The following is a 17,872-nucleotide window of genomic DNA, read 5'->3' as shown; positions in this document are numbered from 1 at the left end:
TAATAAGGCTGAAGTTGGATATGCTGCCTGTGCTTGGAAAAATGTCACTCCTTGTGGTGAAATCTGTTTGGTGCAATCTGGAGCATCATTAAAGATTTGCAAAATTGCAGAAACTAACACACAAACACGCATACCCTGGGAAAGAAAAAAAAATTCCATTTACTGCATGACATGCTGCATTGCATGACATCTGTTAAATTCACCTTCTTAAATGGTATTCTTGGCTCTGCTGGTACCAAAAGCCCAGACTAAGATGTCATTTACTTTTAAGAAAGTAAGAGCTTCTAATGGATGTGATGTATTTTACTCTGTGCAACTGCGCTTGTTTTAAAATAAACATTTGACGTTCAAGCTCTGAAACCTATCAGGCAATTAATGCATCTGATACACACATGTATGTTCTTGATTTGGCATGTTAAAACGTTTTTCTCTGAAGCTGGTTTAGATGGAATGACATGATTTATTTTTTAATGGCTGTAGACACCACAGCGTTGCTTTTTTTTTTTTCCCAGAGTCGATTATCCTTCACCATCTTTTCTTTCCCCCCCCCCCCCAATACATCCCTCCCTGCCAATTTCTGAGCAGATCTTTCTCACAAAGATCTGTTTTGCCTCTTGCTTTGCGAAGTTGAGTTGATAATCCCAACAACGAGTGCTGAGGCTCCCAAACTGCCTTTGCCAGAGACCTGCCCTTTAATCAATCTCTCTCCGTCACCTTGGTGTTGCAGCCCAGATGCTCTCAAGCTAACCAGTGTTGTTGTTAATCCAGCAGGGAAAGGGTGTGGGAACAAAAGGTCATTTGGGATAATTTAGCCCCATGTTTTCAGATCCACTGCGACTGTTCTTTAAAGGAATATTTTTTCAATTTTTTTTCAGAATGAATTCTCTTTAAACATGTTATTTATGACCTGGAAATTGAAACCTGGCTTCAGCATGTGTACGACCAAGGGTCTGACGAGGCTCTGCAAGGCAGTGGAGGAAGGTTAGCGAGCACTAGCAAAGCCCACCAGTGTTTGCTCGCAGGGCGCAAGGTAAGTAGGACGGAGGAGCAGACCAGTGACTCTGGGTGACCATTTCTGTGGTGCAACTGGCTTTTGTGGGTTACGCATCTCTTCTGGGCGCAATATGCAAAGGCCTCTCTGGGTCATGGGCAAAACTTTTCCATCGCCGTGTGTTCGTGCAGCACCTCGCACAGCAGCGTGCAGCCCCTCTTCTCTTTGAGAAATGCTTGCCCTTAGCATTTCCACCAGCAAGAGTGATGGAGACCAACTTGTTGTTACTCTAGCTGAAGGCAAGCGTGCAGACCGGTGGGTCTGATGCATACCGAGATACGCTGCATTTTGCTTAATAAAGGGCTCTGCGGAGAGCAGAAGCCACTGGAGTGGTGCGTTAGAGAGCACAGTGCTGAAGAGGTGCGTGCCTTCTCTGCAGCACCTGCAGCCTGAGCAAACCTCCTTAGCCAGGGTGCAAGTAAATAACCAACTACTCCTGGTATATGCAGGCAGACATCAGCCTGGACAAGTGATGCTCATCTTCTGCACCACATCACCCACTACCTGGGAAACAGATTTTAGCCAAATCGGTGAGTGTCGAAACATTGCGGGGTGTAGGGAAGAGGCTCAGCTTCTGCTTGGAGCTGTGCAGTCAAGAATGTAAATCTCATACCCCCAGTAGCTGCATGACATCTTTATTTTTATTGGCAAGAGAAGCAGTATACACAGCGACATTGCAGTCTCTTAGCTCGTTAAAAATATCTCAATAAATAAAACAAATAAGCAACATATACACTGGAACAGAAAATGAAAAAAAAAAAAGGGGGGGGTGTGAGCGGTAGCAAATCATGGAGCAATAAGGAAGAGGCGGTAGAGTGTGGAGGGCAGTCTGTCATCCAGGCTGTACTTGAAACAAATCATGCAGGGAGCTGGGGACATGGTGGGCTTTTTTCTTCTTTTTTTTTTTTTTTTGAGAGCCTTGGTCCAGTTTTGACATTACTGTACAAGAAACCAGGTTTTGAATTTTAAAAAATAGACAAAAAAAAAAAAAAAACCACAACAACAAACCAACAAAAAAGAATACAGCTAAGGGGAAGTAAAATCCGAACCCAAAGATTTCTCACAAATGAATTCCTGAATTAAGATTTTTCAGAGAAAAACAAAAATTAGAAATAAAACCAAACGCACAGACAGACAGACACAAAACCCAACAACAACAAACAACCAGGAATGTTGCTTCTCTTTTCTCTTTGGTCAGTCGCTTGGAGAGAGATGTTGCAAAGGTTCAGACCGTTAGCTTTGGTGCTGTTTTCTGCTCAGTCTAAGTGCTCCGCAAGAGTTCAGAGCGAGGGAGGTCAAGAGGGGTCTTTTGGACCAGTTTACTTGAGGTTGTTAAGGTTTCAGAAGCTACAAACTTGGATACATCCCAATTCCACTTCAGTCTCAGACACTGGACAGTCTGGAGAGAAGAAAAAAAAATAAGAAAAAAAAAATAAATACACCAAATACAGGACATCTTTCTGAGATTTGTTATCTCGTAAGTTCTTTTCCCCTAGAAATCAAGGCTGTGGTTCAACCACCTGGATTTCAACCATGTGTTGAAACCTGCCCCTGGTCCCAAGCAGCGTGGAGGCACACGCTTAATGCAGCAGTTGGGTGAGATCCGATGCACCAGGAGCAGCCCTCACGGCCCCTTAAGCAAGAGAACCGGCGAGATCAGATGCTCAGGCACCCGAGATGGGTTTTAGAAACCCCACCCACAGCGACTCTCAGCTCCTCCTGCAAAATCAGGCAAACCCTGCTGGAAACGAATACATTTTCTTTCCATCCAGGGGTAACATATTTATGCAATATCTAAGCACATCCAAAAACAACAAAAAAAAATGAAGCTAAACTTAACAATTCCTTTGACTTTTGCATGTATAGCCTAAGTTCAGAGTCTGGTAGTGTCACAGCCTTTTTTTGCATTGTACTGTGAAATGGTAAATCCATAGGCAGAAGCAATGCATCCATCAGAAAGTCCATATGCTAACAGCAGCATCTCCAGCCCCGATGAATGTTGTGCTAAACCCCCATTTTCCACATCGTTCCTGGTGACCCAGCCCTGCGTATCGTCTCTCCGCTGCCCCATTTATTGGGATGTGACAAGATACAGCAACACATTGGGGAGCCCTTTTACCTGCGGGGTTTGCTCTGGTCTGCAGCAACCTGCTGCTGCTCGTTTCTGGGCTGGTGGGACAAATTCTGTGACCCAGCAGTGCCCATGGGAGATCCCGTCTAACTTGGGGGAGGGATGGCTTTGCGGGCAAGATGCTGTTTCTGCCTTCGGAAAGCCACCTCAGCTCATATATCAAAAAGCAGATATAATTATTTCCTCCCACTAAGGAAAGCTTCCATTTAGCTTATTTCCTTTCCTTTCCTTCTCAAAGTTATTAATTATCTAATTACAACCACATTCTGCAGACAAGCTCGGGACTTGACAGGCTGCCCAGGACCACTTAGGAAAGCTTAACTGCTTGGTGTGTGTGAGCAGCGGTGGTTTGTGTATGCGCACATCTGACAGATGACAGGCTGGTCCTTTCCTAATACTGGCGTTGCCGCAGCCCTAGCCAAGGAGGGGCTCAGGAAAGGAAAATAAAATACAGGGAGGAGGAAGATACCATGGAGCGATTTTCTACTTGAGCCTGGGGACAAACTTTAAGCTCAGTTTCTTTTTTTTTTGTTATTTTCTCCAGCAAGCCGTGGAGGATGCTCACTGCCAGCTATGCGACAAATTGCTGTGCTCTGCTCTTCTCCGAACCCGGCTGCCATGTAAAACAAGGTGAAACCGGGTAGAAAGCAATATTGAGCTGATCTATTTCCACCGATTTTTTTTAATCCCACCTGAGACTGGAGAGGTCAGCACAAAGCTGCTCTTAGAGCAAAGCCGGCGATTTGCAAGCCGACGTCTTTAACCCCGGGTGAGACACCCTGCTCTGGCTGCTGCTGCAGTGCGGGATCTCGTTTCCACTGGTCCTTTCTGGTTTCCAGCAGCTCTTTTGGCTCCGGCCAGCTGGAAAAATGGGAATTTCACAGCAGCTCAGTGCTAACAGGGTGTTTTGGCTTCTCGGTTACAGCAAGATGAATGAGCACGCTCTACCCTGCGGACGGCAGCGCTGCTGTGCTCCGGGACTCTGGCATGGCTCTGCCAGGTCCCATTCCATGCTCCCAGGGCTTAACCCACCCTTTCCCATCCCACACAGGGCACCAGTCCCAGGGTCATGGTGGGTAGATGTGGCTGTTGTTCAGCCATTGCTTGGCTAATGCCTGGTTACCAGCCCTGGCAGGAGCAGATGACCTGGTAGGCAGTTTCCACTGCTATTTTCTGTGATTCCACTGCACATTAAAGCAGCCTATCTCAGGCGATGGAGCAATATTATGACCAGATACAGAGGTCACCCAAAGGAAGCTGCTCTACCTGGCCATGAAGGGGTTATTCTCCCATCTTGACATGTACTTGTGTTTCAGTTCACGTCGTATAGCATTTTGCTCGTTGTTCTTACCACATATTCCAGGTAAGATCCACATCAAAGAGTAAAACCCGCTCATTCAGAGACCCAATCTGTCAGCACGAGAGAAGGAAAGAAGTGCACAAGACAAGAAACGCCCCCCCCCATGTGACCTACGCCCTCCGTTTCTTCCTCTCTGGACCTTTGGGATGTTGGATGCTGACTGCTTTTGAAAATCTGGCTCTAAGTAGCAATTCTGAAAACACATAAATGGTAACGGGAGGAGGAGGGCATCTGCTTGTTGCATGAGGGACACGCTTTGGTGGTGGGATGTGTGGAAACATGTCCACTGCAGGCAGAGAAGTGTTGAGATATGTGATGTCTGCGCCCAACCTGTTCCTCCTCAGTTACCCCCTCCAGGTCACTTGAATAGAGCAGTACTGTGCTAAAAACCTGACAGCATCCCGTGTGGAGCTTTATAAGGTGAGGGGACCTCAGTGGCTTCTCAGTTTGCTTGAAAGAGCGCTACATATATTGGAGAAATTATACTCTGAATCTGGCTTGTGATCCTCATGTCACAAACCTGGTCCTTGGTCGCTGCACGGTTTGAGTTTTGCAGGGGGAGGGAGGATCAGCTCCTGGCTGAGGACAATGGATAATACCCCAAAAAACCCGCAGGCTGGTCTTTCCTCCTCTCCTACCCAGTGCTGCCACACCAATGCAGCCAAACCCTTCGTGGTGGCTGCCTCCTCCTGCTCCTTGTTTCTGGAGAGCCCATCTTGAAGTGTCCCAGTAAACTCAGTGCCTTGTGGCTAGGCCCCCAGAAAGGCTGGCTCTGATCTCCCAATTCGTTGTACACCAAAAGGGGAAGCACTGCCCCGCTCGCCTTCAGGAGCTATAAAATGAGTCACCAGAGCCCTTCTGGCTCCGTCCCCTATTAAATTATAGAGAGGTTTTCCATAATGATTTTGTGCTTTAATGGACCTTCCCAAGGTCATGCTTCATGTTTATGATCCTTCAATCCCAGAGGGGCTCAGCAAGGCGTTCGTCGAAGCCTGCCAAGGCACTCAGCTGGCGGCTGCTCCGGCTGCACTTCTCAGCTCCGCTCCCACGAGCCGGACCCACGGAGGTTTCCTAATGCAATCCTGCAGGAATGGCTGCAGGTTTCCTATGGCAGCTGAATGACGAGGTATGGATCTGTGGGACTTACTCTTAAAAGAAGCAGCAAAGCCCATAGCGCATTTCACGGGGAGGGGACAGAGTTTCCTCCTGGCACTATGCTGCTGTGGTAGGACAGCAGGACCTTGCAGAGCTTAGTTTTAATCCCAGCTCATGCACAGGTTTGCTGCGTAATTGCTCTCTCTGCGCGTGCCTCAGTTTCCCTGGTTGGGAAATTGCAGTACATCCCTTCCTCTCTTACAGTGGGTGTGGGATTTAATCAACTGGTGCCCATAAGGCACCTTGTGATTCTCCAAGGTATAGCTGAAGGGCATAATACTATATTATAACAATGCATGATTATGGTATCTGGACTGAGAGATGATATATGGTGAAGCTCTCTGCTGAACATAGTTTCCAAGCATTTCTCTCACCCTGTAGCTTGTAACACAGAACATAGTTGTTATGCACTGCTGTATCGCAGACCCAATGCAGTTTCTGCTATACAGTGAATTGAGGGCTTGCTGCGCTATTCTTGCCTTGCTTTAAGAGCATTCCCCAGTCCAAGAGCACAGCGTGGAAACCACAAGAGCTGAGAGCTGCAGGCTTGATGTAAGGTGGCAGCCCTTGTTGCAGGAAATTTTGCAACTGGTGCCCGAAGTCCTTGTTTATATGGGATTAGGGTGGTTTTGGTTACAAAGGGATCGAAATAATTTCCTAACATGGCCAAGAGTGCAAATGAAATATGAAATGCAGCAAAACCATTTGAGTTTCCGTTTTGTTTGTTTGTTGTTTTTTTTTTAAAGGATGCTTTTTCAACTTCTTTTAAAGTTGGGAATGTAAAAAAAAAGTTCTGTGCCCGTGGCCCAGCCTCTCTCGTTCTGCGTGGGCTTCAGCCAGCCAAAATCCCTGCCAGGAAGGTGCCGACCCACCTTCTTGCCTTGTGTTCGGGGCTGGGGATGTGCTCAGGCAGCGAGGAGGGGATGAGGGGTGCGAGCATCGGTGTAGTGCAGCACACACCAGCTGCTTGCCCTGCGCCAGCTGGTACTGATTTCAGCAGTCACCGAGACGTTTATAGACTGTTTCCTCCCCCCCTTCCCCTTCAGCTTGGGGAAGTAAAAATCAGCGTGGATTAAAGCCGAGACCCTGGCCCCGCTCGGTGGGTCGGTGTGGGGCACGCTGCCCGTGGATTTCCAATTGCAATAACAAATTTCTTATAAGTGACGCGGGTGGGCACACTCCTCACTGACCCCACGGGGTCCCAGCCACCTTCCCCACCAGCCCGTGTTGTCCCGACAGCTCTGCTGCCTTCGGCACCGTCCCTGCCTCTGTATTTTGCCTCCTTTGAAGTCTCCCTCCCTAGACTGCGCCTGGTCCTTAAGCATCCCCACAACATTCATTTTAATGGGATGTTAACTTCAAAGGCTGCTTTTCTGCAGGCTGTGGAGGTTTGGAGCGGGGAGCGGTATTGCTGTGAGGCGGGCTGGCGAGCAGTGGGGCTGCCTGGGGTGAGGAGGTAGGAGGCAAGCAGAGCAGGCAGCATTGCTGGGCACGGGCGACAAAAGAGCTCTGCGGTCTTCCTCCCCGGGAAACAAACCCACACCGAGGAAGCAAGTGTTAAACCAGCTCACGAGAAAGCACCGAACAACCTAAGCTGGAGATCCCCATCGCCACTGTCTCAAAACTCATCGTTCCGAAATGAGAATAACCAGAAGGGGTAAATACAGGGAAACATACAACAAAAGCCTGCTCAGGCTGTCACTAGTCCTGGCTCATAATTAAGGCTTTATTGTGCTAGGTGCTGCACAATAGCTGGTGAAATGTTACAGGGACATTACAGTGTGGATGGGGAAGGAGAAGTCCCCTGTTGAGTTGGATCTGCTTGGAGATAACACCTGAGCAAGATGGGGCAGAACAAGCATGTCAGGCAGTGACTTCTCTGGTTGTTGTTACCCAGGTGTGTACCTTCAGGGCTGGAGACCCCTCGATATGGTTGTAAAGAGGAGGAAAATGTGATGGAGGTGAGTTATTTTGGAATAGTCCAGCCACTGGGTTCAAGCAATGCTGGGTTACAACACAAAAGGGGACGCTCCTGCTCTAGAAAATCCAATAAAATGTTTCAGTCGGAGCTAAGTAGCAGCTGCCCTTAATATTTTTCAAAATAAATAAATGCGGCTAGTTTGGTTATTGCATTATGTCATACCCCCGTTACGCCCGCCCACCGCACCAGCACTGCGTGCGTCCTGCCCTGTAGGCATGGGGACGGGGACAGGAAAAACAACAGCGAACAATGCAAAACGTGACTTGGGGGCACACGTGTCAGCCCCCATGCCTTCGGAGAGAAAAGGTCAGCATGGGCTGGCATGAATTATTGAAATGCCAAAGCAAGCCGCTCCAGAAAAACGGGTTGTTCTTTTTTAGATTAGGAAATGCCAAGCTGGAGGGGAGGACAAATCTCAGCGTCTTGACTCTCAGGCCAGAAAGTCTGAATCTGAATTATTTCTGGCTATAAGAGCCCCGTGTTGCCTGGCTACTGGGACAGTGGGGTAGATGCGAGCCATAGCGGGAGACCTGGGCTCCTGAGAGCATCCCGTGCTCCTCTCTCCCCACCCCTGTGACTCAGCTCAACCCCAGATTTGCCAGCCAAGGGGGACTGCCATTAAGACCAGCATGGCAGCTTGAAGTGCAGAGGTCTGAGACACACAGGAGGATCTTGCTGGGGTAACAGCAATCACCTAACCTGGTGGGGGTTGTCATCATCATGGGCAGGGTCCCTACTCGAGGTGCTCACTGCCAAACACTCCCGATTCAGCCCTTAACCTTGCTCGTTCCTGAGTGTGGTGAACGGGGGGGCATTGCTCCCAGCTGCCTTAGGAATGACTGCTTTAAAAATGCATATGGCAAGTATCAATCATAATATCCACGGTCGGGTTCGTACGCTTTGCCTTCCAGCATCCCGTGTTTTTTTTTATCTGCTCATAACCTTCTGAAACTTATGTTGCTTCAGCGGAAAACTTTCCATGCCCAACGGTGATTCCTCTTTCTTGTCGTTGTTTTTGTTTTCTGGAGCCTAGGCAAAAATGGTCCAGCTGTTTTGGAGCACAGGGAAAGTGGAAAACAGCCGTACTCCAAAATGCTGAAGGCTTCCCCGTGACTGCCTGTTGGAAGCTAGGACGGCAGCGGGTGGAAAGCTGAAAGGCAGCATGCAAATCGCCCGGCTTGCAAAGCGGTGTCCCACCTGGACCTGGAGGAAATTAAGTTTGTTTTGACCTAGTTCAGAGCCTTCCGAAATCACCTTCCAACTATGCACGGACTGAGTGTTTCTGTGAGCCATATGAAGCAGACCTGAGGCAGGAAGCACGGGGAGTTATTTTGGCTTGGCTTTTACCACAGCGCTGTTAAACTTGCAGCCACCGTGAAGCAGCAGAGATGTGCTAGGGTGGAGGCAAGGTGGTGGCTGCCAGGAGCTGGCTTAGAGCTGGACTCGCGACCAAAGCGTCGGGATGTACGCAGGCAAACCAGGTATTTGCTACCTGGATGAGGTGAAATGTGTTCCCAGCAGAGCGCCTGGCCAACTTTAGCAAACCAGCACGGCTCCTGATCCCTGGGAGGTGGGATGCCTCTTGCCTCCCTCCTGCCTGAAGAAGCACCTGGCATCACGTAGCAAGCTGAAGTTAAGGTATGCCCAAGCGCAGGCTGTGCATGCAGCCTTGCCTTTCTCCTGCCATGCCCACAAACCCGCCGAGCCCTCCCACAAAGGATCCTCTTCACCTGATGCTGCCCTCCCTCTGCCTGCTTCACCCCGAAACATGAGCAGTTGCTCCGTAGCTGAAGGCAGTCCCACTTGTTTCTAGAGTTTGTAGAGAAAATTTTGCTCTATCAGTCAAAACTGGATGTCAGAAAGTGATGTCAGAGTGACACCAGAGGAATTGTCAAAGGCTTTTCAATTCTGAAATTCCCGTGCTGAAATTTCTGCGTATAACTTGTATCAAAAAGGCTAAAACCCAAATCAAAACCAATAAACTGCCCAGGGAAGTGGTCGAGTCTCCATCCCTGGAGGTGTTCAAGGAACGTGTGGATGAGGCATTGTGGGACATGGTTTAATGGGCATGGTGGGGTTTGCTGTTTGATGGTTGGACTTGATGATCTTACAGGTCTTTTCCAGCCTTCGTGATTCTGTGATTCTGTGAAAACACATGGAAAATTGCACCTGAATTCATCAAATCGTTAGGTGCGATTAGGGAAACACGGATCTCTGTTCTGTTTAAGGATGGGAAAACTATATCTGCACATGTTGTGTTTGTGTTATGCATGGTTTAGTATATGCTCAGATATTTTTACAGCAAAGTCGAAGGAAGAAAGGATCTGCTGTTAAGCCTATAGTGTACATAAAGCTTCACTCGCTGCAGGCATTGGCTGGATCCATACCAAAGGGATATTCTCAAATTATCTTATGGAGTTGTCAGCTGTCCCCAGAGCCAAAATGGACAGTAGTGTATATTTGAAATTTAAAACACTTTTGTGATTTAGATGGCGCAAAAATGCAACTTTATAGGAAAAATACCATATTGCTTAGCAGCAGCAGGATCTTTGCGAGCAGGTAAGCACGTGCCCTCCCGCATGGGAAAAGCCAGCATGTGGCAACCCCTGAGAAGGATGGAGAGCCATACTTCAGAAAGCCATTTCCCCGGGTGCCCAAGTGGGGAAAACGAGACGGCATCAGTGTGAGGTGGGACACCAACGCTTTGGTCGTGTTCTTGAGTGCATCTACCTTGCTGTCCACACATCTGTCTGGGAAACCAGACTGTACTTGCTTGGGCAATAGTCCCTGGGGATCCCCAGCTGCAATGCAAGGTGCTGGGGGACCTCTTTCTGAACGCGACCAGAGGCGAGCAGCAGAAGTGAGGCATGAAGGGGAAACTGAGGCACGAAGGAATGGCACCTTAAAATAGCAGAAATCTCTTGATTTTTAGGGTGTTTCCCACCATTAAAGGCTAAAAAGGTGGGGATGGGGAATAAATTCCCATCCTCGTGGTTGCTTTCTTTCCTCTGGGGAGTGCTGGTCCCTGTGGCCGTGGCACAGACCCCTCTGTGGGTCGGGAAAGGAGAGAGCCCAAATGCACGGCCGTCCCTCAAGCAACAGAAAAGGCAGCAGGGCCAGTCTGCAAGGCTTCAGAGGGGAGGAAGCAGTGGAGAAAGGAATTCAGATAATTGTGTACATGCAAGGGGGGGGAGAGAGGGCCAAAATCAGATCTAATGCTGCGGGTATGGACAGACTGAAACCAGATACCCTGGCTTGTGTTTTTCTGCCTTTGCTGGTATGAACCCTTATCAACCATCCGCTCTTGAAGTCTCCCAGATGAAGGAAAGCCACAATTATGTGCATCTTACAGCTGGGAAACCATTTAAAAACATATCCCTCGCAGTTGTTCATTCCTGAACCGCAGGGCCGCCCCCTGCTATCACCAAATGTACCCCTCACCGTCTAGAGGAAAGCCTCTAATCTAATTTACCCCAGGCTTTTCAGACCTTGGGGGATTTATCTGCCCATGGCTAGCCCGAGGGAAAATATCCTCCCTGCGTCCAGCGGCTTCCCAGTTTGTTATCAGGAGCATAACTAGCTGTTTGATGGGCATGTGGCATAAGAAAAAGGAGATTTAAGACTTTTCTCCTCCCTTCAAGATTGCTTCTGTCTCCCCAGCCCATCCTGACCACCATCAAGAGAGGTTGATGGCTTGCTCACACCTTACTGCCGGGAAAAGTTGTGGCGATGAAACGTCCTAAAGAGACAACGCCAAAAAAAGAAACCAGCAAAAAAAGAATCAGCAGTTAGTTGACTACCTTTGACCACCACATACTTTACTATTTTGGTATCTATCATGCAGCTGACCTTCTTGCACCTGGTTCATATTTAAAGGTGGAAAATGAGCTTTCCCATTCTTCCAGCTTCAGGTGTACCTCTGCAAGGCTGAACTACCCGGAGCAAAAGAGGTGTCTCCCGTACCAGAGGAGGCTGCGACTCTCACAAACAAGTTTAACACCTTTGCATGCTCTGATCTCGATTTTTCGTTAGCTCCTGGTAACCGAGCTGTTGGGCTTTCCTTGGGGCTTCAGTTCCTTTCCACTTGAGAGGAGAGAGATGCTCACCAAAGAGAGAAGCTGAAGGTCTGGTGCAGCCCCATCCTGGACCTGAGAGATGTCTGCAAGCTCAGAGCTCCTCTGAGAAGCCAGTTCTGCTCCGATGCGAATCAGCATAGCCCTCCCGTGCCCATCAATGCGAGAAAGACGAGGTGGCCTCTGTCATACCCAGAAACTTGTGGGCTCAACCACTTCCCATGGAAAACCTTGCCCTTTGGGGCCCTGAAACACCTAAAGAAAGCCACTTCTTCAGCATTTCGGCTTGTGGCTGATTGCTTGAGCCCTGATAAAATCAGTCGCCTGGGGCTGGCCTCACAGTAGGGAGGAGAAGTCATGTCTCTGCAAGGAAGCATTTTGCTGCTGGGACGCTCAGGGTTTCTGTGTTATGTCCCGCCTATCTGCAGCAACCTCCGGGCAGTTAGTAATGTTTGCGCCAAGGTGCTGTGTCCCTCCCTCGCCAGAAAATTACCTCCCCCCGAAAAAAGAAGCTTTAAACAGGAAGGAGCCCCCCCAAAGGAACATTTCCCCCAGCCCTGCACTCCTCCGCAGCCCGAGCATCGGCCTCTGCGGGGCAGTGGGGTTCGTCGCAGCTGGAGGACGAGGCAGGTTTGTGGGAGCCCCTTGTTAAAATCTTGGCAGCACATCACTGGAAGCGCGGCTAGAAATTGCCGAAAGGCGGAAGCTGCTAATGAGCAGTTGGAGCAGGAAAAAGCAGAGCTGCTCCGATGTCTGAAAGGACCGTCTAAGGCTCTGTCCTCAGCTCTGCCCAGCTGCCTCGTGGGTGGCTCAGAAGAACAAGCGCTGGGGGACACCACCAGCATCTCCTGACCCATGAAAGGGCAAGTGGCCAGGGAAAGCCAGCGGCTGGGGTCAAAGGAGGACAGGAGGGAGCTGACCACCGCCAGCCCTCCCGGCTAACGGAGCAGCAGAGGAAGCCCACTGCTCTTTCTCTGGGCTCATCTCCCCTCCCCAGAGGCACTCACACACAAGCATGGCTTTGCACAAGAAAGGTGTGGAATAAAGGAGCAGGGAATGGGGGAAAAAAGGCAGGGAATGAGATGTTCTTCTTGGGCGGCTCAAGTGAAATATATGGAGTTGGGGAGGAGAGGTGGCACAGACGCACATGTGTCCTTAAACTGTGACTCTGAAGCTGATGAGGGTCGTGCTGAGGACGAGGGCAGACATTTCACGTCTTCCTCTGCCTCGTGAGTCCCCGATCTTCCGGCCTCTGGGCTTCTCAGATCAACAGGGGTTCCAGCTGCCAGACAACAAGCAATTCTGAGCAGGCACTCTGTTCTCCCTGCCTGAAATGCTCACCCGTTACCCACTTGGGCCAACCAAAGCGGTGCCAAAGCAATGGAAATATGTTACACAGAAATCAGGTAAGGAGGGCAAAGTTGTTATGGATGGGCCATATACTTCTACAGAGATGCTTGCAGCAAAAGCCATGTGCAAATCTTATCCTGCACAAATACAGCTTGCAAGCTAAGGCTTAATTTATTTTAGGAGGCAGTTGCATGACCTGTTGTTACAGCTTAGTGACTTATCAGAATCACAGCTGGGCTACAATGACTGACCATGTATCTGCACTAAGCTGTTTGGAAAGTAAAATATATTGGTGTTTAAGACAAACATGTTCTCGCAGGCTGATTGAGACTATCTGGGAGGAAAATATCAACAGGAACATGGTTGTCTTCCTCTTGGAAAATATGTGAAGACGGTGGCTTTGGGCAGCTGGCGCCGCATGCAGCGTGGTGTGCAGCATGCTCTGACAATGCTGGCAGTCAGTGTGAAATGTGTCTCTGGTCCCTGTCCATCTCTACAGGGATAAACACAACTGAGATATGAAATGGGCTGTAAAAATACCCTTCTGCCTCCACCCCATTTTAGAACAGCAAAGAGTATTGGACAAAGGGAAACGTTTTCTCCTCCCCGCTGCGTTCCTGCCAAAATAATACAAATTCTAGGAAAGACACCTTCTCTAAAAATAAATATATACATCTGCAGCTTTATTCTTTTTCCAAGGGAACTCTCTTGGTCTGGCCTGCTCAGCCAGCAGTTTCCTTGCTCTCCTTATTTCTCCTGTGTGCAGCAAGTACTCAGCTGCAGTCTGCAAACCTCATGAGTGGCAGCATCCCTGCGGGAAGCGAGGCGCATCGTTCTCTGGCTCCGGGACTGGGACCGGTCACTGGCAGGTCCTACCCCATGGATGAGACCTTTCTTACCTATTTCCCCACTTTACCTGTCCCTGCCCTGTTTAGATTAGGTACTTTGGGACAAGTCTTGCTGTGTCCATAAGTAGCCGAGCACAAAGAGGAACAGCCTCAGCTTTTTTTCATCAGTGCAGCACAAAGACTGTAATAATGTTGACTCCTAAGAGTAAATCAGCAAGTGGATGATAGCAGCCATCCGTTATGACTGACTCAACTGCTCAGATTAATGCCAGTGGAATTAATAACAACAACAACAAAACCCCTGCTTTAAAAGCATCTCTGGTTTAAACTCCTTCCTTTAAAAAAAAACAACAAAAAACAACCAAAAAATCCTGGGGCCACCCACTAAAAAGCAGAGACAGTTTGCATAAAAGCAATGGCATTTCGTGGGCTTCTGTGAACAATCCGCGGGACAGGTACGATTGCCTTACGAAGTCGGGGTGCTTTTTAATGTTCGATACAGTCACTGACAAATAGCAGCTGAAACACCTGTAGGCCAGATGTGCACAGCTGTACGTGTGCCGCTGCTGATCAATCTTCAGATTACATCACGCTCCAGATGCCTGATTTCAGAAACGCTTGGAAGGCAGAGCTGGAGCGAGCGAACAGCAAGCTTCGGCATTTCTTTCTTCCCGACAGTGATGCCGTGCCTCCTCTGCACGCAATGCTGAGCCCTTTTTTGTCACCTTGACCTGTGCAATGCAACCTCAAAGCAACTAGAGGGGAAACTCCAGCCAGCCATTTGGGGAGAGACATTGGCATCCTATAGCCAGGAATAATGCCTCTGCATGAATAATGTGCTGGGGAGACGGGCTACGTACAGTCCACTCTGCGTTTCTACCACCCGAGACCCAAAAAACCATCAATGCCTGCCTTTGAATTGTTTTTTACTGATGTTTCTCCACACTGCAACACACAGCACAGCTTCACTGTCTCTCTACGGGCGCACGTGTGTGTGTGCATGTGTAAAGGAACTGCTGTGAAAGTCAAGCAATTTTAATTTTCAGTGGATTCGTTCCCTGTGAGCAGTTCAGCACTTGTGCCTATAACACTGGGAAGCAAAACTTTGCCTGCCATGAGAGAGACTTGGAGGTGATTGCTGAAAAAAGACCCTAGTTTTTTTGCATTAGGAGTAGGGAAGAACGTTTTCCCTTTGCTGCATGAAGCTGTGTTTGCTCTTCAAAGTTGGCAAACAGATGCTGGGGCAGATTCCCTGAAGCTCAGGGGATGTAATCCTCAATTTTTACACTTGCAGATCTTTACAGAGCATCACAAAAAGCCCTTAATATGAAGAAGCAGGATTCCCCTGTCTCCTTGCCCAGCATGCTCAATGTCACAGTGCCTGGGTTTTGGCAGAGCCGGGACTCGCATCCCGGGTGACATTCCCAGATGTTTGCAGAGGGAAGGGTGCTACTTTGGCATCTCCCCCCGAGCATGAGGCAGCATTTGAAGAATGTACCCTTGCTCACCGCACCCTGGTCCCCGAAGTCGGTGACTGCAACCACTCAGCCCCATCCCAGCAGCGTTTCGCAGGGCGGCAGGTGCAGGTTTTTGATAACCACCCAGGCTCTGAGTAACGGCGGTGATTCAGTCTATGTGTTAATAATCTCCCAGGACTTTTGGAGGGGATTGTACCAGGCCAGGTCTCCATCTGGGATTAATCAACACAGCTTCATTGATGTCAAGGGGCCAAATTCTCACTTGGAATAAACCAGCTTAACTCCACTGCAGTCAATAAAGCTACTCTGATCTTTTTTTATGGCAAGAATAGTCCAACTCTTTAAAATACGTGGGGTTACAGGGTGTTGCCCTCATGTAGAGGGAGTTACATTTTTATATGCCAAACAATCCCGCCGGGGTAAGAAGTACTTGGCATCGAGTAAGTCACTCCGGCGCGTACCGGTGATGTTAACGACGCTGTGCTTCAGAGAAAGCCACTGGCTGACATGCGGAGCCAGGGCAAGCACAGCTCGGGACAGGAGCCCCGCTGCACACCAGGGTGGCTGCATTCTCCTTTTGGGCACCCTGTAAGCAACTGATGAGAACACCGAACACCGTGCCTCTGGGAATGGCTACAGTGACCTTGAATACATGTCCTGGTAGACCACGGCTTGCTTTGCATTTGTTATCTGCTAATGCCCGGAGGGTCTTTCTCTCTGTCTTCCATGGTCTAACAGCTACATTAACAGGGACACAAGCCTGGCAAGAGCCATCCTGGGTCCTGCATCTCTCTTGGGCCATTTCTTCCAGCTTTTTCTGCAAGTACCACTCTGTACAATCCTTCTCATAAATTTTACAGCTTTTGCCTTCCATGCAGATGGCGTTGCCCATGCTTAAAACCAGCCCTCTAGAATTCAGCCTGAGTCCTTTCACCCAGCTGCTGCTCTTTAGTTTAATGAGCCCCTTCCTCCTCCTCCTTGGTGTTTATAAACAGCCCTGCCACCCTCTCTCCTCTCCTATCTCCTTGCCAGCCTCTTCTCAAGGTTGATTTTCTGCTGCCTGGGGGTTGACCAATGCAGCTTTGCATCAGGGGACCTTTGCAGGACAAGTGGCAGGAGGTAAGGCTACTTGCATGGCTAGAAGGGGTTTTGGAGGGGGGGTGGGGGGGGTGGTTGTTCTGATGTTTGCATATGCTATGCTTCAGTATGGTTTTGTTTGCTTTGCTTCAAACCTCTTGGCTGGCTCAGACCCCATAAATGCTTGAAGGTCTGTGTTGTTTTTTGGCTGTGTTTGTGCGCCTTAGGCTGTGATGGCTACCAGAAGGGCTCCTAATTAAGGTAGTGGCAAGGCTTTCTGGAGAGGAGGGCGAGAACACAGTGTGTATAGGGGATAATATGGCAGTGACTCTCCCTTGGGGCTGGTCATGGGTGAAATATTTTATCTTTATTCTTGTGGTTTCTGATGTCGCCATCCTACTTCGGGAGTGTGGTGTCCTGAGGAGATAGCAATAACCCACCAGTCCCTGTCTGGGCCCTGAGCAACCGTGAATCACTCGTTTTTCCAAGACTCGTAAGGACAGCATCATTGGTTATAACTCGGCTTGAGGTTGGCCAGCTGCTTTACAGGCTTTCCTGAAACCGTTATGTGGGTGATGCCGGGCAAGCAAGTAACGGGAAGCAGGAGAGGGAGCAATCTTACTCACAACCTCTTTAGCAACACGTTTCCAGGCTGGACAGTACTGTGAGCTCCCTGGGACGAGAGCTGCCTAACCCACTGCTCTGCTCCGAGAGCCTGCGCTCCCATAAACTAACATCCTGAGGGTTTTAATTTCCTCTGCAATGAGTAACTAATAATTTAAAAAAAAAAAAAAATTTAAGTATCAGTGAGCTGTGAGTGGACACCAAAGGTGGTGTATTCTGCTTGCTGTCTACCAGTTTTCTATGTTGCTGTTTCATGTTTCTTTTTTATAGGTTTTCTATAAACAAGCTATCCTGCAGACACTTCAGAGCTCTTGTGTCAGTTTTTCACCACACTTCTGGAGTTTATGGCTTCACAAGAGGTAAAACATAAAGCTGATTGCTCCCTTGCTGATGTTTTTCAAAGGGGAACAAACAGTCTCACTCCAGCAAGTTCAAACTCCTGGAGGAAGGAACATGCAAAGATGAAATCTCTCTACTAAAGGAGCAAAAAAGTCAGCGTGTCCTTAGCGTGCCTCAATTTAGTGAAGTACTTAATCACATGCCTAAACGTGTGCCGTTAACCCTGCTGACTTCAGGGGGGTTTAGTACATGCACTAAGGATGTACAATGTGCTTTGCTGGATCAGAACAGGCTAGCAAACGACTTCCAAGAACTTGAATTGTAGGCAGCATGCACACAGAAGCCTAGGAAAAGCTCTGGAAAATTGGTTTACATGGTCTTTTCCAGTCTGTCATTCTGCAAAAG

General features: G+C 48.9%; 1 protein-coding gene across 1 annotated transcript in view; it reads right to left on the bottom strand.

The window, feature by feature from the left end:
- Positions 1-2,420: 2,420 nt before the first annotated feature.
- The window catches only part of TWIST2 (twist family bHLH transcription factor 2), a 36,822-nt gene continuing 21,370 nt past the window's right edge, over positions 2,421-17,872 (bottom strand). Inside the window, exon 2 of the mRNA XM_009815361.2 lies at positions 2,421-2,450. The gene's annotated coding sequence lies outside the window, so the exon portion shown is untranslated. The remainder of the gene's footprint in view (positions 2,451-17,872) is intronic.

Source organism: Gavia stellata, chromosome 8 (genome assembly GCF_030936135.1).
Source record: "Gavia stellata isolate bGavSte3 chromosome 8, bGavSte3.hap2, whole genome shotgun sequence".
Classification (NCBI taxonomy): domain Eukaryota; kingdom Metazoa; phylum Chordata; class Aves; order Gaviiformes; family Gaviidae; genus Gavia; species Gavia stellata.
The sequence above is the reverse complement of the archived record's forward strand: the minus strand, read 5'-3'. Positions and strand labels throughout refer to the sequence as shown.